Source organism: Macaca fascicularis, chromosome 6, assembly GCF_037993035.2.
Source record: "Macaca fascicularis isolate 582-1 chromosome 6, T2T-MFA8v1.1".
Classification (NCBI taxonomy): domain Eukaryota; kingdom Metazoa; phylum Chordata; class Mammalia; order Primates; family Cercopithecidae; genus Macaca; species Macaca fascicularis.
Genome location: NC_088380.1, coordinates 23,268,662 through 23,291,287, shown reverse-complemented (window position 1 = coordinate 23,291,287; position 22,626 = coordinate 23,268,662). Strand labels below are relative to the sequence as shown.

The window sequence follows — 22,626 nt, the reverse complement described above, 5'->3', positions numbered from 1 at the left end:
AGGGATGGATACCCCATTCTCCATGATGTGGTAACTGTGCATTGCATGCCTGAATCAAAATGTCTCGTGTGTCCCATAAATTTATACACCTACTATGTACCGTCAAATTAAAAAGAAAAATGATTTAAAGAGTATTTTTTTAAAAGCCAAAGACCTCAGACCAACAATGCACATCACAATGTTTAAAACTCTCTGGATCACGGGAGACAGGACCCCCTACTGAAACACAAATTGAAAGATGCACTTTGAGGTCTGTAACATTGTCCTTAACTGCAGTTATATCACTGCGTTTTTAATGATATTGACTTTACGTTAACAAAGAAGAATTAAACTCAGTGACTAGAGAGTCTTGATTCTATACATTCGTCATGTAGGCCTCTGGGCAAGGAGATCCCAAGGTTACTTCTTGTGATGCCTATGCCCTGTCTCATTTCAGATGAAGATGAAATCCCTGGAGCTTGGACAGCATGGACAATGTTGGAACTCTGTGTGCTTGCAGAGTATAATCCTGAATGAAACCTTTTTCCATCCTTGAAATTAGTCTTGCCCAAGTTTCATTCTAAGTTATTTGTCCAATTTCTTCTTTAGCGAAGAAGGTGATATAAAGGAAAGAAAGGAGGGGAAGATGCTGATTTATTTTAGGCACTTAGCTCAATTTACTTTTACTTGTTTGGGAAATTGCTTTTTCAATGCAGAAAAAATGTGTTGCAGTGAAGTAATTCCATGGGTTTGATGACACTGCAGTGTGTTTCTTCCCTGTATCTGTTATAAGCATAAATGAAATGCAGAAGCTGCAGCATTATCATTATTTACTTCCTTTTATCGCTACTCTTTCTTTCCTACTAGATTACATGTGTGTTGCTGAAGTTACTGTTTACACTTATTTAACAGTATTGACTGAAATAACCCAGAATATCCTCCGGTGAGGACTGATTTAGCTACAAATCACTGTTCCAGCTCTGAAATCATTAATCAGCCTTAGGCAAGATCCATTATGTGGGATTTCAGCGTAGAAGAAATATTAACAGCTCTCTGGAAGAAACGTTACCATCACATTGGCTGTGACTCCCTGCTGGAGCAGCAAATTACCCTCAAGTAATAATTATAATACATTAGTAGAGGTTTAATTTCCAATAAGTGCTGTCTGTTTAAGAAATGGCAATCTCAGCATGGCTCAGAGAACAATAGATCATGTTATCAGCAAGAATAAACCTACATGGAATTAAATGAATGATAATAAAAAATTCATTATAGTTTGAAAACTGTAGAAAAAAGAGAAGCCAATGTGAGTTCCTCGTTACATTTTTACAGGAAAACTTTGTTTATAGATCATCTCACTGGGTGATATTAGGCATGGCTGTGAGTTTTTCTTCTTAACTTTGGAAGATAGCAAATTGTTAATTTATTCGTTAATATCAATGACAAGTTAGTAATAGTTTGGTTTTTTTTTTCTGAGGGGAAGGAAGGTTTTAATGAGAGTAATGGAACTACAGGGAAAACTCATTTTTTACCTAAGTGTACTCAGTGCCCCACTTTTTCTTCAACATTAATATTCCAGTTAAAAACTTTCAAAAGCATAGAAAAATTAGGGTTTTAGAAGACTAGCTTATAAGATAATTCCACTTTAGACAGAAAAAAAAATTTATTTGGAGTTAAGCTTGTAAATGGTTTCAAAAGATAACTAGTTCCTATTAAGTTTTAGAATAGTCGGAGTTCTAGGAAGCCTGTAATATGCACTTCGAAATTTAAATAGAATCTCTGTTGCATACAAGTTACCATATAAGAGACCACTACTGTGTATGTTGTATTCTGTCTACCCTTTGGCTTAAAGTGAAAAATAATCATACATATGTTAATAAGACTTATTTAACTTTTAAGTGCAATGAAGATTTTATTTATAATGCTTTTTAAAAGTTTTACCAGCACTATTCATTTCTTCCCAAATTATTAAATACTAGGCAATGTCCACAAATATTGATGTGATAACAGCAATATTCCGAAATTTTGATGTTTGCTAGTATCTCGTGCTTAAGCAGTCTGTATTGTAAAGGACATTTTTATTCTAACAGCTGAACTAAGTTCTCTTATTGAACAAGTTCTAGCACACTGCATAAACCAGATTACGTAAGTGTCAGTGCTTGAAAATTGTTCTTCAAGTTCAGTGAACTATTGATTTAAGGAATTCAAGGTGATTCCATTACTGGGTAAAGAGATTCATATTTTCTTAACACTGTAGGGTTTGCAGTTTGATTTATGTTTCCATGAATGTATATGCTTAGAGATTTTCTTTTCCTTCTGTTTTACTGTTTGATGGATTTCATGTCATACTGTCAGATACCGAAACCAAACTGAAAGATAACTATTATAAGTAAATTCTGCCCCTATTTCATAATGAAATATGCAATAAGGTTGAATTTGTACAAAATTAAACAAAAACAATCTCCTAATTCTATCTAATAAATCCAATGTGAAACCTAGCATAAGAAATTACCAGATTTCTACAAATTTGAAACAATCATAATGTTTCAGAGTTTATTTATATATAGTAACACTTTTGGAAATATACTTGTATTCCTTTACTTTTAGATCTTTGGAAGGGAGGAATGTTCAGAATCATTTAGATAATTTTAAAAGTTAAAATCAGTTGCTAGCTCTAAAACATTCACAAATTGCTCCTTTTATAGCTGAATATGCAGCATCTTTAAAAATTATTTCAGAAATTCATTGCAAGTGAAGCAATGTGACAGATCCCAATCTTGCAGCCCCTATTCCACCCAGCATGCAATGTAATGATCTCCACTAATTACCTGACAATATACTACTCAGGCATGGAACTTAGCAAAATGCTTTCACATTACCAGCTTTTTCTTTCTCAGGTTAGAAAAAAATGAAACATGGTTAAGAATGAAGTTTACTCCCTCATGCCCATATTCAAAAATTAACCTTCAATAGTTAGAAAAAAAAACCTGCTCCTGGGCACTTAACTAATACACACCCCCCCACCCCCCACCGATACCAGGAGCTTAATGATTTTACATAACTAGTTATTGCTATACAAAAATGTGTAATTTCATGGCATTCTTTCTTTTAAAATAAAATTTTGGCTATTTTCTATTTAAAAATAATTCAAGGGTTTTAACCGTGAGGTCATTAATTAAAATTAGTAGACTTCTCAGATACCTTCTACTTGAATGCATAGCCCAGAAACATATATTTGTACTTGTGTAATGAAATATAAACCTCAAACTTTTAAAAATACATTTAAAAAATCTAATGAAAGTGAAGTAGTCATGCTTCCTAAATATCAGAGAGTTAAAATACTTGTGAATCAATGAAGGAGTAAGGTATTTGGCATATACTAAATGTATAATGATGCAATCTCAAGACAAAACTTTCCAGAGCAACAGTGGATGAGGATTAGTAAATGCTCCATTCCAGAAATCAATGGAGAAGAGAGACATTGTGAATAAGATATAGATGAACAGTTAGTAGTACGTATTATTTAACCCCAGAAACTCTATGTGGCTGCCCAGTGTGTTTTGTAGGAATTGCTAAAGCAATCAACATAGTCATCCACATAATGTAAAATATGGTTGTCAAGGACTCACACTATAACATGATTCAGCTATGGTTATTACAGAGCAGGAAACAGAGTTAAGCAACTCAATTTTATTCTAGACCCTGTCATTTTCCAGCTTGTGTCTTAGGGCAAGGCATCAACATGCTATGAGCGCCTTTCTTTACCTCTTAAATGGAATAAAATACATGAGTTGGATATTACCTGTTCTGTAAAAATCAAAAGAGAAGATACAATGTATTATTATTAATAATACCAAATATCAAAAATAATTACAACAATATTAATAGCAACAGGGTTTCTTTTGCACTCACTGAGTCAGTAAGTTATATGGAATTCATGTATTTCATTCATTACTTTTTCACAACTGTAAGGTATTTCATATGACCATTTCCATTTCAAGTGAAGGTAATAGAGAAAGAGTAAGCTATTTACAAAGGCCATACAGTTAGTGAATGAGGCAGGCATATTCAGGTCTCTCCAACTCCAGAAGCCAAGCCAAGTCTTTGTTGCCCGTCCTGCCCCCTCCTCCCTTCCCCGTAGGTTGGGTGACTACACCTGTATTGTTTATATCCTTCCAAGATGGTGCTCATCATAGGACATTCTTGCTATCTGTTTACTGTTTGTTCCTCAAGGAGCTTGCTTGCTAGTTCAGTGTTCATGTAGAATAGATGAGGCAATGAATGCTCAGAATGTGTACAGACATGTGATCTGGTGTTATATTGGACCTCTACATAGCAAACACAGAAAAAGATTATACTTTAAGTGTAAACAGTTTAACTAACAGAAAGAGTCTCCTTGTTCTATTTCTTATATGTTAGGTAAATGAGTCTTCATAATTTTACCTTTGGCAACATCTTTATGTAATATTTTCCAGATAGCATGTACATAATAAATTCCCATCTGGACTAATGAAGGAATAGAAGGGCAAATGATGATTCCTCATAAACCTCCATGATTTCTAGTTGTTATAATCATCAATTAAATTAAAATGTGAATTAAATAATATATGGACAATATTTCTATTATCCAAGTAATATTCACAGGAGATCTGTCCTCTGCCAATAGGACACATCACTGTGAAAAATAATATTCAATTAATGTATTAGAAATTTAGTGTGGTAAATAATCTACATAATAGACTGGTCCCTGGTTACAAGGCATTTTTTTTCTAATTAAAATTTTTGGAAAAGACAAATTAAAGTTGACATCATTCTTATTATTATAACTATGTAGTGAAAGAACACTGAATTTCTTCAATATGCATCCTCTTTAGAGGAAGAAAGAAAAGGAGATTTCTTTATTGTCTGTGACATTCCTAACTCTTTTGAAAGTGTGAGATTTCATCAGGTTAGGAATGAACACATGCTCTAATTTGGATTTGCAAATTTTCCACTTTTCTTCATCAATATGCTTATTGTCTTCTAATTTCCTAAAACTATACCTGGAAGTTTAGTGATGAAAGAATGGTGACATCATTGTATTCACTGAGGAAATGAATGATAGCCATGTGCTTTTAGTATGCCTAGAGGCATGTGTTTTAAGGTACTGTAGTTATGAATTTTATTTGCAACACGCAGCTGGTGATTAATGTGCATATGCCTTGTGTGAACTCCCATGGATAACCTCAGCTGTACTCCATGAACTTGAAAGTTTAACAGGGATATACTGATTTTTTAGTTTAATGGAAAACGACTGTTTAATATAAAATAATGCATTCATTTCTTGCAGTTACCTTTAAGGATACAGACCTCTAAAACTCAAGCCTTACGTGTATTCAAAGTGATTAAGAATCAAACGAGGTAAGGAGACAGCTTTCTAGCTGATGTAGTAAAGGTAAATAAATAAGCTCATAATCTTTGCAATTCCTAAATGATGAAAACATATGAGTACATTCTTAGTATTTTTGTTGTTCTTTCCTCCTTCATTTGAAAATATCTAGTATTAAGGAGTTCAAATGCTGTAGTAGAAAAAACATTTTTGGGTTTTAACTTTAGGTTACTGCCTTCTATTACTAAGTAATAAAAACAAAGATTTTTAAGGTGGTTGCAAAGTACATTTTCTGGTTTAATTTTAATTCTTCCAGCACCACTTAGAATGGGCATGCTTTGAATGCTTTCAGAGAATAGAAGTAAAGCTTTCATTAGATACCATTCACTCATTGTTTATGAATCCTTGATTCATATGATTTGTAGAATTGAAGAGTGAAGAAGATGAATTTGTTTCAATCTTAAAAAATACTTTTAATTTTGGAATTTTTGTCTTTGTATTAATATTGTTAAGTTTATTATTTATATGGTTTTTGATAGTAGCAGTAACAGCTTCTCTATGAAGCTATTCAGTAATATTTAACGGCTACAAACACTTCAAAGAAAAATTGTGTGTATAGAACATGCTCCTGTGCACACCAAGAGTTTAGCATCTAAGAAACAACTTAATTTTTTTTTTTTTACAATAAATGTAGGTTTGTTGAGGATTTTTCTAAATTAGGTATATTAATGTAGATTCGTTCAAGATTCAGTGAAAATACCTACTGCTTGTGGCTAACTGGAGAAACAATGTTATAGATTATGTTTGCGTCTTTCCCAAAATTTTACATTAAAATCCTAATCCCGACCCCGCCATGATGATGGTATGGGAGGTGAGCCTTTGGGTAATTACGTTTAGATGAGATCACAAGTTTGGGCACCTCATGATGGATTATTGTTCTTATAAAAAGGGAGACATGCACACACTCTCTACTTCCAACAAAGATCATGTGAGGACATCACCAGGAAGAGGGCCCTCACTAGAACCTAACCACGCTGGCACCCTGATCTCGGACTTCCCAGGGTGTAAAGGAATTTGAATTGTCTAAGTCACTCAGTCCACAGAATTCTGGGCATCTCAAACTAAGACAAACAATAATGTGCAGGCAGTTTACAAGAATGAAGGGAGAGTTATACAAGCAGCCTTTGGGAGGAACAACTTCAGGAGGCACCTTTATATTGCTCTCTCCCTTATTATCTGTGTGCCTCCATTGAAGCTTTTCCAGTCTCTATCCTAGTGCCATGTTCTGAATGTTTGTGTCTTGACAAAAATTCATATGCTGACATTCAATCCCCACTGTGATAATATTAGGAGGTGAGGCCTTTGAGAGGTGATTTGGTCGTGAGGACTCTGCTCTCCTGAATGGGATTAGTGCCCTTACAAGTGAGGCTTGAGGAAGCTGGTTTGATCCTTTGACCATGTGAGGACAACTAGAAAGCGTGTCTATGAGGAATGGGTCATAAGCAGATACTGAATTTCAAAATTTTATATTTTGAAATCAAGATGTCTGTTGACTTCTTGATCTTGGACTTCCCAGCCTCCATAACTGTGAGCAATACATTTCTGGTGCTTACAAATTATTCATTCTAAGGTATTTTCTTATACTAGCCTAATCAGACTAAGGCATTTACCTTGAGACAGAGTGTGTGAACTTTTTGCTCAGGTATTTATGGTTAGGGGACAGGGTCAGTGGCATCAATAAAACCAATGCACAAATCAATATATTGTGTCATCTAATCTAATTTGTGTTTTTGTGTTTGCATCAGCCAGCAGCATTCAACTGCCATTTATGCACCTTTTTGTCAGAATTTCTATTTTTAATTAGCATCTGGAGGCACTTCAAAATTATTAAAGTAGAAGACACTAACATATATTGATTATCAATATATATTAGGATATGAAACAGATTGTATTGCTAAATATACCACTGATGCAGTCTAGTCTGTCAATGAGAGAAATACTACTATTTGTAATTATTAGAATGAAAACATGCACTTAACTACTATTAGAATTTAGTTGTTTTTCTCCCTCAAAGAAGGCATGCATTTTTATTCTCCATATTATTTCAAAGAAAAATATTAAATCCATGATATAAAACATAATATGCACTTATCTATTGTAGAACTTACCACACTGTGGATACTTATGTGGCTTGCTTACCACCAAGGGTCTAGAACAAGGTCTTAATTTGAAGATACTCTGTATTATCTTCTCTATATTTTTAGTACTTACAAGAGTATTTGACAATACATTAGAATTCCATGCCTTTGTTGAAATGTTGATGTTAAAAACAGCAAGTGTCTGGCCAGAATCTTCATTCAATAAGATGTTCTTTATTGAGTAAGCACATTCTGTGTGAAGAATCTGGGTAAGATGCTGCTCAGGTAATAGATGTTAAGCAAACTGATATGGCCCATGGCCTGAGGCTGGTGGAGCACATAAAATGCAATCAAAAAGTCCTGCAAACAAGTGGAAAATTAGAGTTATAAGGTCTCTGAACAAAAACTACTTTGTTCCATGAGCAAAATTCATGACAGGATATTTAGGGCTGTAAACTAATAATTTCCTGTCGATAGCAAACATATTGCTTATAGTAGTTTAATTTTCTGGTGACTTTTGCCTCAATAATATTTACTGGCCATTTTGCATTATCTTATTTATTAAATATTAGAAAATTGCATGCTTACTGTTACAACAATGAGAATAAAAACACTGAGAATAAAAAAGTACTGATGAGGAATATATTATTTTATTAGTGTTTGAATTTGTTGAGAATAATTATCAGTTCAAGTTTGTGTAAAATAATTCATGTAAATAGTTATTTTTAAATTAGTTTTCTCAGTGGTTTTGATATCCTATACTGATTTGCTGCTTTCTGTGTTCTTTAATGGATCTGAAGATATTTCTAAAGTTATAAAATATAAAATCCAGTAAAATTAAAATACTTCAGTCTTAATATCCCCAAAGCATATACATAAAAGTATATATATGCCTGTGTGTATATATATATGAGACACATGAGTAAAATATATACAAATATGTATTTAAAGTTTGTGTTAGTCCATTTTCACACTGCTGATAAAGACATACATAAGACTGGGCAATTTACAAAATAAGAGGTTTAATGGACTTAATAGCTCCACATGGGTGGGGAGGCCCCACAATCAAGGTGGAAGGTGAAAGGCACATCTCACATGGTGGCAGATAAAAGAAGAGAGCTTGTGCAGGGAAACTCCCCTTTTTAAAACCATCAGATCTCATGAGACTTATTCACTATCGTGACAACAGCATGGGAAAGGCCTGCCCCCATGATTCAATTACCTCCCACTGGGTCCCTCCCACACATGTTGGAATTCCAGATGAGATTTGGGTGGGAACACAGCCAAAACTTATTCTGACCCTGGCCCCTCCCAAATCTCATGTTCTCACATTTAAAAACCAATTATGCCTTCCCAATAGTCTCGTAGAGTCTTAACTCATTTCAACATTAACTCAAAAGTCCACAGTCCAAAGTCTCATCTGAGACAAGGCAAGTCCCTTCTGTCTCTAAGCCTGTAGAATCAAAAGCAAGTTAGTTGCTTCCTAAATACAATGGAGTTACAGGCATTTGGTAAATACAGCCATTCTAAATGGGATAGACTGGCCGGAACAAAGGGGCTACAGATCCCATGCAAATCCTAAATCCAGTGGGACAATCAAATCTTAAAGCTCCAAAATGATCTTCTTTGACTCCATGTCTCAGATCCAGGTCACACTGATACAAGAGGTAGGTTCCCATGGCCTTGGGCAGCTCCACCCCTGTGGTTTTGCAGGATATAGCCCTACTCCTGGCTGCTTTCATGGGCTGATATTCAGTGTCTTTGGCTTTTCCAGGTACACAGTGCAAGCTGAAGATGGATCTACCATTCTGGGGTCTGGAGGATGGTGGCCCTCTTCTCAGAGCTCCACTAGGTGATGCCCTAGTGGGTACTCTGTGTGACAGCTTTGACCCCACATTTCCCTGTCCTAGCAGAGGTTCTCCATGAGGGTCCCAGCTCTGCAACAAATGTCTTCCTGGTCATTCAGGCATTTCCATACATGCTCTAAATCTAGGCAGTTCCCAAACCTCAGTTCTTGACTTCTGTGCACCTACAGGCTCAACACCATGTGGAAGCTGACAAGGCTTGGGGCTTCCATCCTCTGAAGCAGCAGCCCAAGCTCTATACCTTGGCCCTTTTAGTCATGGCTGGAGCAGCTGGGAAGCAAGATACCAAGTCCCTAAACTGCACCCAGCACAGGGAACCTGGGCCCAGCCCACAAAACCATGTTTTCCTCCTAAACTTCTGGGCCTGTGATGGGAGGGGCTTCCTCAAAGGTCTCTTTTATCTAACATAACCTGGAGACATTTTCCCCATTGTCTTGGTGATTAACACTTGGCTCCTTGTTATTTATGCAAATTTCTGCATCCAGCTTGAATTTCTCCTCAGAAAATGGGATTTTCTTTTCTATAGCATTGTCAGGCTGCAAATTTTCCAAACTTTTATGCTCTGTTTCCCTTTTAAAACAGAATGCCTTTAACAGCACCAAAGTCACCTCTTGAAAGCTTTGCTGCTGAGAAATTTCTTCTGCCAGATAGCCTAAATCATCTCTCTCAACTTCAAAGTTCCACAAATCTCTAGGGCAGGGGCAAAACGCCACCAGTCTCTTTGCTAAAACATAACAAAAATCACCTTTGCTCCAGTTCCCAACAAGTTCCTAATCTCCATCTGAGACCATCTCCACCTGGATCTCTTTGTCCATATCATTAACAGAATTTTTGTCAAAGCCATTTAGCAAGTCTCTAGAGAGTTCCAAACTTTCCCACATTTTTCTCTCTTCTTCTGAGCCCTCCAAACTGTTCCAACTTCTGCCTGTTACCCAGTTCCAAAGTCACTTCCACATTTTCAGGTATCTTTTCAGCAGCACTCCACACCTGGTGCCAATTTACTATATTAGTCTATTTTCATGCTGCTGATAAAGACATACGTGAGACTGGGCAATTTACAAAAGAAAGAGGTTTAATGGACTTACAGTTCCACATGGCTGAGGAGGCCTCAGAATCATGGCAGAAAGTGAAAGGCATGTCTCACATGGTGTCAGACAAGAGAAGAGAACTTGTGCAGGGAAACGTCTCTTTTTAAAATCATCAGATCTCCTAAGACTTATTCACTATAATGAGAACAGCATGGAAAATACCTGCCCCCATGATTCAATTACCTCCCACCAGATCCCTCCCACATCATCAGAATTCAAGATGAGATTTGGGTGGGGGCACAGCCAAACCGTATCAAGTCTTATTTGAATTTTAGCATTAAGACTATTTTATTAAAAGGAAATAAGCTTTTACTAGTCTACAGATAAGGGCCTCTCTGTGTTCTGGCCCTTATGACAGTTCTGGATCTTATAACCACACAGAATTGTTCTGTTACTTTTGAAGTGCCTCTACAAGGAGAGAACTTCTCAAAATAGTCATCTGTTACCTAGACATGTTGTCACAGACTTGGTATTGCATAAAGAGATTCCAGTCTAAAAGATCTTAGATTTTTCTTTATTTTTTGTGAACTCACTTGCTCAATTAAGTGTATTATTTAGAGTTATCTATAATGTAATTGACCTTTTTGTCATCAGTTTCACTAGAATGTAAATATACAGTTAACTGTTTTTCCTTATTACTATTAATCTTTACAATTATCTTTATAAGCAAGCACTCAAGTTCATTGATAGGGAGGTGATTCAAGAACTCTGGAGACTGAGTTCATATTCACTTACATAAATTATTTTTAAAGGAACCACACATAAATACACTTAATTATCTGTGGTATGAGGAAAACTAGTGAGCTTATGTAAATATCCTTATCATTAGAAATAAGCAAAAACTATGCAAGACATAATATTGTAGTAAAATCAATTTAATGAAAAGTACATTAATAAAAAATCTGTGTTAAGATTGCTCCAAGATACAAAATTTACCATTATACAATGAAGAAATGAAAAGATACAAAGTTAATATTAATCAATCAAGCAGCAGCACAGGAAGTATATTAACCAGGGCAGACTATTTAAGACCGCAATCTTTTACAAACCAAGAAAATAATTAAGTGCAAATAGTTTATATTCATTAAGTATTCCAGGAAGAACCTTTGTTTTGCCAAAAGTTGTTACTCTACTTAAAATTATAATAGGCATTTGGGAACAATATAATAATGTTTGTTTAAAAAATAATCAAGTTTGTTTTAATGCAAACTCTATGCAATGTTCTTAAAAAGTAATCATCCAAATGACAGTATAAAATCAATTATGTGTTTCATAATGCACTGTAAATACCCTTATGATTTCAGAAAGACTGGAGGTATCACAATAAGAGCTGGAGTATTGATAATTGACTTTTGTTACAAGGAATATATTAAATATGAAAGATCCAAAAGAGAAAAAATGAAAAGAAAAATGTCCCAAATAAAAACGACAGAGATTACAGCAATTAGGAAATTAAAGGTAAGGAGTTTAGGCAGTGGTCAGCAATGACATTAGGTATAAAATATGATGCAAGGTATTTGAACACTTAAATAACTAGGAAAATAAATTTAGCCTTTATTCATATGCTTAGAAATAGAACATACAATTATACTGTATTTCAATAAGAGAGTAGAGGAATATGCAAAATTCAAACGCTTTGACAATTTAAACTGGACATTGATTGGATCATATCCAGTCTCATGCATCTGGCTTCCAACATGTGACTGAGAAAGTTTATCCACCTGTCTTTTTTAATTTTCTGATGCTTTAACAAAATACCACAGACTAGGTAATTTATAAAGAAAATAAGTCTATTTTGCTCACAGTTCTGGAGGCTGAGAAGTCCAAGAGCATGGTGACAGCATCCAGTGAGAATCATCCCATGGCAGAAGGGTGGATGGTGGAAGCAAGCACAGGAGGCAAAAAGAGAACATCAAGTTGGATTCATCCTCTTATCACAAATCTAGTCCCGAGATAACTAACTCACTCCCCATAATGGCATTAATCCCTTCATGAGAGCAAAGTCATCCTGGCCTGATCATCTCTTTACAATCCTACCTCTTAATACTGTTACAACAGCAATTAACTTTCCAGCACACAAACCTTTGGAGGACACATTTAAACCATAGCCCTACATTTATATTCTTGGTTATGATAATATGCAGATTAATGTCCAACAGTTGATAGCCTGAAAATTTTAAAACTCAACAGTAATTGATTTGCTAGCTTTGTTGGGAGACGAAGAGATGGTGCTTCCTATATAAATATCCTATATATATAAATGCTTCAGTGAAGATGGTATAATGCAGAGAAAGTATTTTAGGTGGAGCCTGTAAAGGGCACTGAGGTAGTGATTCTGGCAAAATTAAAACAAAGCAGAAAATATGTTTCTTTTCCTAAGAAATGTCAATACCCCACCCCCAAAAAGGAAAAAAAAAATTGAGAAAAAAGTAATAAAGTTGTGTAATAGTTGCCTAGAGTCTTTGTTATTGGCCACTTTTCCACTGTTTCCTTTGTTCACTGTTGGCTTATCTTTACCAGCATCTCTTTATGTTGACATGGCTGCATGGCTGAATTTTAGCCAGCGGATTCTAAGCTGAATGATAAGCACTGTTTCCAGTCTTGGCCTATAAACATCTTCTTCTGTCCAAGTGGTTCTCAGTTGCTGGACATTTTGTTCCCTGAGGGATACATGGCAACATCCAAAGAAATTTTGGATTATCATGTTGGGGAGTAAACGACTTGCATTTAGTAGGAGTCAGTGATCCTGCTAAATATTTTACGCTAAGCAGGACAGTCCCCACAAAAAAGAATACTCTAATCCAAGTGCCAGTAGTACTGAAGGTGAGAATATCTGACCTACTCTATTTTCCATTTACTGTCTGTATATTTGGTGTTTAGAACAAATTAGTTCTGGAGATCTGCTGTACAATATAGTGCAATACAGCACTGTACACTTAAAAATTTAAGCAGTTAGATCTCAAGGTAAGTGTTACTCCTCAACACACGCATACACAGCAAAGAGATAAAAGGAAATTTTGAGGAGTGATGAATGTGTTTATTACATTGATTATGGTGGTGGTATCATGGGTGTATTAATATGTCCAAACTAGTGAAACTGTATACATTAAATATATGCACTTATTTGTATCAATTTTACCTCAATAAAGTTACAAAAAAGAAATTGTTTGTAAGCAAAAACTAAAGTTTTGTTATAGTTTTGTCATTTTATATATATATATATATATATATATATACACACACACACGTATTTCATACTATAGTAGTAACCCTATCTTAACTAATAGAAAAATAAGTACATTGATTGTAGATATGCATGTATTATAATTTCTCTAGTGGAAGATGACCAGAAGAATTTTTAAAAGAAAAAAAAATAAAACCTGCTACAATGTAAAATAAAGATTCCATTTTATTAGTAAGATTGGCAATTTTCATTTTGAATGATATCTAACCTGTTGAAATGAAAAACGGGAGGAAACAACACCTAAGTTACTGAGGAAAGTGCAAATAAAAAGTCTAGAGTTTATTTTTAAAATGTATAAAAACTTTTAAAATATGTACAGTTCACATGAAATTTATACCAAGGAAATACTTATGAACTCTGCCTTAGTAATATTTATTTATTTATTTATTTATTTTGATTTATTTTGAGATGGAGTCTCACTGTGTTGCCCAGTCTGGAGAGCAGTGGCACGATCTCGGCTCACTGCAAGCTCCGCCTCCCAGGTTCCCGCCATTCTCTGCCTCAGCCTCCCCAGTAGCTGGGACTACAGGCACCCACCACCATGCCCAGCTCATTTTTTTTTTTTTTTTTTTTTTTTTTGAGATGGAGTCTTGCTCTGTCGCCCAGGCTGGAGTGCAGTGGCCGGATCTCAGCTCACTGCAAGCTCTGCCTCCTGGGTTCAGGCCATTCTCCTGCCTCAGCCTCCCGAATAGCTGGGACTACAGGCGCCTGCCACCTCGCCCGGCTAGTTTTTTTGTATTTTTTAGTAGAGACGGGGTTTCACCTTGTTAGCCAGGATGGCCTGGCTCTCCTGACCTCCTGATCCACCCATCTAGGCCTCCTAAAGTGCTGGGATTACAGGCGTGAGCCACTACGCCTGGCCAGTAATATTTATTACAGAAAGAGCCTGCAAAGCACTGTAATTCCTGAGAATATAAGAGTTTAATAACCCCCTGTGGTATAAATCAATATGATTACATAATTTCTACTATTAAATGTATTGGTATTTTAAAATGGCACATTATAATATATAGAAATATATAGAAGAGAGCTAGAAAGAATTTATAATCTAAGAAGAGAACAGTGGTTATCTGTAGGTGGTAGAGGCAGCTTTCTTTTTTATTCTTATCTCTATATTCTTAATGTTATTTAAAAATATGATACTTTTGCAATCATGAAGTCTTATTCTGATGAAAACAGACTTTAAAGAGCTACTGGGTCTGGGCATGGTGGCTCACACCTGTAATCCCAGTGCTTTGGGAGGCTGAGGTAGTGAGAATGCTTGAGACCAGGAGTTGGAGACCATCCTGGGCGACAACATAGCAAGCCTCTGTCTCTAAAACAAACAAACAAACAAAAAGCTGCTGGGTCTACATCTTGATTAAAGGCTTACAGTACGGGATCTTAGAAAAGCACTCCTGGACTTTTCTGTTAGGGCCACCCGCCAATGTCTCCTTCCTTTTCAACCTTTTTTCGTTTTGCTTAACTCCTGTCACACACATTTCGGCTGGTGGTTATAATAAAAAAGACTAAGAAAAATGGCTTAATTAAGAGTGAAAATCAACGCATGAAAGTATTATGGAAGTGTTATAACCAGATTTATCATGTACAGCCTACTTCATAATTTTGACCTATTTCTGTGCCATAGCATAATTACTGAATGTTAGAAATAAACTCAGCTGCTCATAACATGAAACCAAAATCACAGTTGCTGAAACAATAGAGAATGTATTTTCCTCATATAAGCTGAAATTTGGAAGTGTTTGGTTATCAAGTTTTGGTGCTGGGCTACACATTAAAATAAAGGATCAGCAAAGTTTTTCCTTAAAGTTAGTTCCACGGTATGAAATCTTCATTGCCATATATCTGCAGGTGATATGAGGGACAAATGATAAAAGTTCATGCAGACCAAATCTGCCATTTAGACAAGGTTTGCTGAGAACAAGACCCAGTGACTTCTGCTTACACTTCACTGGTCAAATCTAGGACACATGGCCACCTTTAGTTGCAAGAAAGACCAGGAAACATAGCCTTTTGGTTGCATATATTACCACGCCTGTCCTTCCTTATTAAACAAGAAGGGGAGAACATATATTGGGTGGGCAACTAGCTGTGTCTGCCACAAATACATATTCTTTCTCTTTTCCCGGAAACCATCTCACTGGCCAGTTCTACCCTTACGATATCACTAATTTTGAATTTGGATATGTATGTTTAATCTTTTAAAACTATTAGTGTTTCCCTTCAGCTTCAAATGAGAGAAAAAACAATTTTTCTTTATTCTTCTAGTAACAGTTACTGGGTTGAAGTTTCATCTTACAGTCTGCAAAATTAACTGTATTTTGACCCATCCACAGATCTGTTTAAGGAGAAAGTATATTACTATGCTGTATTTGAGAATGGATTCTTGATGAAAAATGGCTAAAGGAAAAAAATGTAATTTTATTCTCATCAGCCAGAGGAAAAGAGCAAGTGTTATGATAACACATTTGAAGACCTATACCAGTAATGAATCCTGGTGCCTCAAGTGAAAGTAAATACTTGCTGTATTGAAAAAATATGGAGGTAACTTAAAGCTGAATACAAAATCAAACTATAAGAAAGAGAAAGAGAAGAGAGAGACCAAGAGAGTAAAGAGAGAGGAATCGAAAAAAGATGAGAGGAGGATGGAGGAGAAAAGAGTAAAGAGTGGAGATACAGCTGAGATGACAGATAGAAAAAGACAGATAAACAACAGACACAGCTGCTATGATTTGAATGTCCCTTTCAAAGCTCATGTTGAAACTTATTCCCCAATGTGGCAATATTGAGAGGCTGGGTTAAATCTTGAAGGCTCTGCTCACATTGACAGATTAATGGGTTACTGGATTAATGGGTTATCATAGGAGTGAGACTGATGACTTTAAAAGAAGAGGAAGAGAGACCCAAACTAGCACACTCAGCTGCCCTCACCACATGATGCCCTGCACCTCCTCAGGACTCTGCAGAGAGTCTCCATCAGCAAGAAGGCCCCCACCAGATGGAGATCCTCAACCTTGGACTTCTCAGCCTCTATAATCATGAGAAATAAATTCCTTTTCTTTACCCAGTTTCAGGTATTCTGTTATAAGCAACAGAAAACAGATTATGGCCATGTAACAATAGAGATTTTTAAAAAGATAAATTCCTTTTAATTTTTTATTTTAGATTCAGGTGTATGTGTGCTTTTTTGTTACATATTGCATATTTATGGTGGGGTTGGGCTTCTAGTGTACCCATCACCCAAATAGTGGACATTGTTTCTTCAATGGGATTTTTATAAAACTTTAATTATAGAACTAAAGTTAGAAAGATTAGATTAAAAGATTTACTATTTCTATAATAAAAAGTATAAGCTGATAATAAAATAAATTAGAATGACTAAGTAGCACAATTTAAATGAGGAATACAGAGGGAAATGTTCAATTTTTATTGAAAAAAATGACAAAGTGGTATTTTTATATTTGCTGAGCAATTATGGCTTTTATAAAATCATGAATGATTTGAGGAATTATGATTTTTGTTTCTTTATATGATCTAAATGTTCTCTCCCTCCTTATAATACAAAGAATGAAATAATCACTTTGATATTAAGAGCATTTATTTCCAGTTTCTTGATATGACCTAAATGTACATCTGAGTGGGAAAAAAAGCCAAAGCAAATGAAGTGAATTACTGGCAGTGATTATGGCAGTGATTATTGTCAATCTGTAAATCAGACATGGGGCGTATTTATCCTTATAACATACTTCAAATCTTCAGGGCAAAGAAGTGAATAGATTCTTAAAATTCCATGAAGCTTTTAACCATTACATTGGAGGCCTGGATAAAAATCTGTTCATTCTGGATATCCTAGCACTCATCCAGCTAAGAAGGTAACTATTTATAACCACCTAATTATTTAGTATCACTTAGACTTTTAAAGCAGAATCCATATGAGTGCAAATCAGAATAAATAAGTCTGAACACGCACGGCCTCCAGTGTCAGGAAGTAGAACATAGGAGATCCAGTGCCCAGGCCAGCAGGCTGCTCATTCCTAACTATTGATGGTGGAAATTTGATTTCCAAAGTGTCTCACATTAAGCCCCTCACCCAAGTCACTGATTTTACTTAGAGTACAATTCCAATATTCTACCCTGTCTGTGGAGAGCTGGACATTCACTGGGGTGACCAGTCTAGCAAGGATGAGCTATTCTCTCTGCTGAGATCTGAGGAAATGATGGGACAACCAGCCACAGAGAGGAATTATCCTCTCTGCTGAGAGCTGGACACTAAATAATTAGGTGGTTATGACTTTCAGCTCTCAACACACAAAGACTAGAATGCAGAAATTCAAGAAGAAAAAAGAAGAAATTTGGGGGGCATAATTTACTCTGAATTCACAAATGCAAAAGTCTGTGTTCACAAAGAAAGTGCACATTACTTAATTGAAGTACCTCTTATACATTCTGTGTAGAAGGACTAATGTGTGCAAGGATCCTGATACAGGAATAGAGGAGGGGCATAGCAAAGCCACTGAACAGATAGATATTAGCCAAAGTGCAAATTGGGGCAGAAAGTCAGAGGGAGTTAGAGTCAGATATAAGAACAGAATATGCAAGGTCTTGTAGGTTATATTATGCATTCTATTTTCTCTCTTTAAGAACTAGAGAAAACCACAGATTGTTTTTATAACTTTTATAAAACATCAATTTAATTTGCATACACATATATACAACTATAATGCACATAATATTTGTTTGCCATTGAAGGATTATAGGTAGTTTTTATGGACACAATGTCATAAAAATGTCACCCTTGGTGGTGTTTATTGAATACATTGAAGGTAAGTAAGAATCAATTAAGAAAGAACCAAATTAGGGGACTCTTGCAGTAAGTTAATTTAAAAATGGTTGAGGTTATCTAAGAATGGGACTGGTAAGATAGAGAGATATAGAAAGCCCACAGTCTTACACAAAACATAAAATTACCAGACTGTGAGATTAGATTAGACATAGGTGGTGACTTTAAAAAGGGTGTTCAAATTAGTCTCAAGTGTGAGATTTGTCAACTGCATTGGAATTGGTTCCATTTACGGAGGTAAGTAAGAATGAAGAAACACCATGTTTGGCAGGATTGATATGGGATTATTCTTGAGATGTTGCCTTTGAGGTACCTTTAAGACATCAGAGTAGGAATGTGAAGTATGCAATTGGATAGTTGAGGCAGAAAGCATCTGGGCTGGAGGTTTAACATTGAGTCAAGTAGGAAGATGCTATTACCTAAAGAGATTGCATAAGAACAACAACAAAAAAAGAAATAACTTCAATATTTCACCGTGAGAATTCTCAACATTAAATAACTGCTTGGAAGAAGAAAAAGGAGTGAAGACTAAGAAAGGGCTTTCTGAAAGATAGCACTGTTGGGCCAGAGACAAATAGTTTGTGGAAAGGAAATAATTTGGATGGTCAACAGCTACCAATAAAGATGGAGGATGAATGAAAAAAAGTAAAACATGTTTATGAAATTTAGGAATTTGAGTTAACAAGTTGCCTTCGTGTGAGGAAGTCATTTTATCAGTGGGCTGGAGTCCCAGGGGGATGTATCTGAAAAGAAGATATTCAATAAGAATATAAGAGCATTTTTACTAAGATGAGGAAGGTTTAAACATTAGAAATGCTATCAAGAATGATTCTGTAATAAGAAGTGAAAAACCACATATATAGCATGGCACACCCAAACAACTGTGAAGCTCATTAGATATTTCTTTCTCTGCAATATCATTACTTTGTTTTCCTTCTCTGATTAGTATATCATCTGTATCCTATTTGGTATAATCCACTTTCTTCCAGTTTTTGCTCCCTCTAAGTCTCTTAAATTCTTCTCCCAGGGATTTTAGGAAATACAATTTTCAGCTAGAATATTGCATTCCTATGAGATGCTTGATGAAAACATATACAATCAATATATTGAGAACATACGGAGGCATCCTGTTTGTGAGGCCAGGAGCTGTGCTGGGTAGAAGATGGTGATGGGAAGCAGGCCATGGTTTGTTTTTAGCAATTCTCTACTATTGTCCATAGTTTTGTTGAAGGATTGTGAGTTCAAAAACACTGTTGTGCTGAGCACGGTGGTGCACATTTATAATTCTAGATATTCAAGAGGCTGAGGAGGGAGGATTACTTGAGACCAGGAGTTGAGACCGTAGTGACTTGTGATCACACCTGTGAATAGCCACTGCACTCCTGGGCAATACAGTGAGACCCCATTTGTAAAACAAATAAACAAACAAAACCCAAAACTTATTTAAATTATATTGGCATGTTACATAGACATTTTGCTACATTGAAATTAAACTCAAATTCAGATGAAATATAAGACATTATTGCTGGATTCATAGTAATATGTGTACAATACTGATTTAAACTACCTGGTCTTGAAACCTACTTCTGTAATCTCGGACAGGTTACTTAACCTGTCCGTTACTTGTTTTTCCCATATGTAGAATGGGGATAACAACCTTACGCAGTTATTGTGATGTTAAAGAGAGAGAATTTAAGTGAGCACAGGAAACACCTAATTACTATTACTACTAGTATTGTTGTAAGAAATAGACAGTATTTGCTTATAAACATTTGATATAGTCAGGTTTTATGTCCTCACCAAAGCTCATCTTGAATTGCAATCCCATAATCCCTACGCGTCAAGGGTGAGATAAGGTGGAAGTAATTGAATCATTTAGGGGCCGTTTTCCCCATGCTCTTCTCGTGATAGTGAGTTAATTCTCACACTATCTGATGGTTTAAAAGGGGCTTTTCCCATCTTCACTCAGCACTTCTCCTTCCTGCTGCCTTGTGAAAAAGGTACCTTGCTTCACCTTCCCCTTCTTCCATGATGGTAAATTTCCTGAGGCCTCCCCAGCCACGCTGAATGTGAGTCAATGAAAGCTCTTTCCTTTGTAAATTACCCAGTCTTGGGCAATTCCTTATAACACTACAAATGGACTAATACAACATTGCTATCTCTGTTACTTATAATTGCTTTTCGTTTACGAAACAAATGCTACAATCATGCTGTGTATGTTAGAGAGGTATTAGGAGAATTCAAAACTAAAGACCTATTGTTGAAATTTGATAATCCATTAAATATTTAAATTATATTTCAATGTGTTTTACCATTATGCTAATACATGGTAATACACATAATGAAAGGAATTTATGTACTAGAGTTCTACCTCCTTTTCAAAAATAAAAATATCTAACACCAGGAAATTTATGTGACTTATACAAGCTCCTAAAGCCATGTGAAAGAAATTCCCTTAGTTAAAAAAAAAAAAAAAGTTGAAATTTGACCAAAATGAGTAACTACTCAATGACTTTGAGATTTTATATATAATTATGTGATTATAAAATAATTCTTATATCATGGCTCATTATGTATCCAAGAAACTGCATAGATGAAATGAAGACTTTAACAGAACTATGTACTAAAGTTTAAAGAAAGCTGCAAAAATTTTATGACATTAAAGTGGGTGATAAACTGTCATTTGACTGAATATTTTAAATCAGCCAAGTTTATTAAAATGAAATGAAGCATTATTACATTCGGCTCACATGAGGCACTGAAGTCATTTTCAAGATAAGTACTTTTGTTTGTAAAGAGTAATTTACTCTAAAGTACGTGAATTATTTTCTATTTTTCATAATAGCCTATGGCAAAATAAAGCATGTTTAAATAGATTATAAACAATATTCACAAAATGAAACAGTGAATTGTAAAAATAATGATGTGTGGATTTTTAGGATATAAATGGTTTGCCATCACTCCTGGTTGAATAACTTTATCTTTGATTGCTGTGAGAAACAGCTGCCTCGTTTGTAAAACGGAAAGACTTATACTAAGGTAGTCCTCCTCGGGAACATGATGTGAGATTTTGGTGCACAAGATAGATGATTAGATAAAAGGTATCTGGAATATTTATGATCCTTTGAGAGACATCATTTCCTTTCATTTCTTACATTTGTTTTTTAACTGGTTCTCATAGTTTAAATATGCTACAATTTTTGGTTTAGTTTTATCTTCAGCTTTTCATTATCATAAAGTTGAAATATGCATATATTTGCATAAAACATTTCTATATTTATAATTTCTCTGGCTAGATTTACAGAGTAAACCCCTGAAGCCAGGTTTGCAAATATTTTAGGATAGTTAATATTATTATACACTCTGTTATTTATTAATGGGAGAGGTATCTCTAATTGGTAAAATTTAGAGCAGAGAAAATGAATTGTTGTTTGTTGTTGTTGTTTTCCTTACCCTTGCAAAGAGTTTTAGAACCTCAGCCTTCACTGTTGGGGAGGAGAGCCTGGCTGACTAGTTATATTTATGTAAATATTGTCAGCAATCAGGGTTGTTTTCCCTTCTCTGCCCAGCAAGCCACTTGCAATATATTAACAAATACTTCCCACTGAAATGATGATAAAATCCTGTGCCAAAACTATATCTTTAGGGAATGCAACAGCTGACAACAAATTTCATCAAAAAGTTTCTTTAAGGCTTACTACTAATTGACAGCATTCAAGTAATCTATTTATATCCTGGCTTTATGCCATTGCCATACAAATGAAGTGCTAGTGTAGATAACTGATTGTGTTTATTTTTCCCCTTTATGGCAGTTTGGCTTATTTTTTAACAAAGTGTTGGCCAAAATTTGTCACTGTTTCTTTTGATGGGACTCATTGCATAGGTGTTAATGTCTGTCTTCCTTTTTGTTCCGTATGGCTCCTTGATTGCATCTTCCATTGCTACCAAACCGCATTTCCCAGTTTCCTTTATCTGCATGATTCTTTCACATGAAGTTGTCCTGGTAGCCTCCACTCTACTTCCTAGGCCTGAATTTATCTTTTCTCAATTAAACTTTGTTATATATGCCATAACGTCCTTGGGGTCTGATTTTCCCTGAGCCTA

At 35.4% G+C, this 22,626-nt stretch overlaps 1 protein-coding gene across 5 annotated transcripts in view; it reads left to right on the top strand.

Annotated features, from left to right (window-relative positions):
• CDH12 (cadherin 12) overlaps positions 1-22,626 on the top strand; it is a 1,136,530-nt gene that overhangs the window by 165,281 nt on the left and 948,623 nt on the right. The window contains exon 2 of one of the 5 annotated variants that reach the window (XM_045393559.3): positions 5,309-5,379. The exons of the other annotated variants lie outside the window; for them this stretch is intronic. The gene's annotated coding sequence lies outside the window, so the exon portion shown is untranslated. The remainder of the gene's footprint in view (positions 1-5,308; positions 5,380-22,626) is intronic. 5 annotated transcript variants of the gene reach the window in all.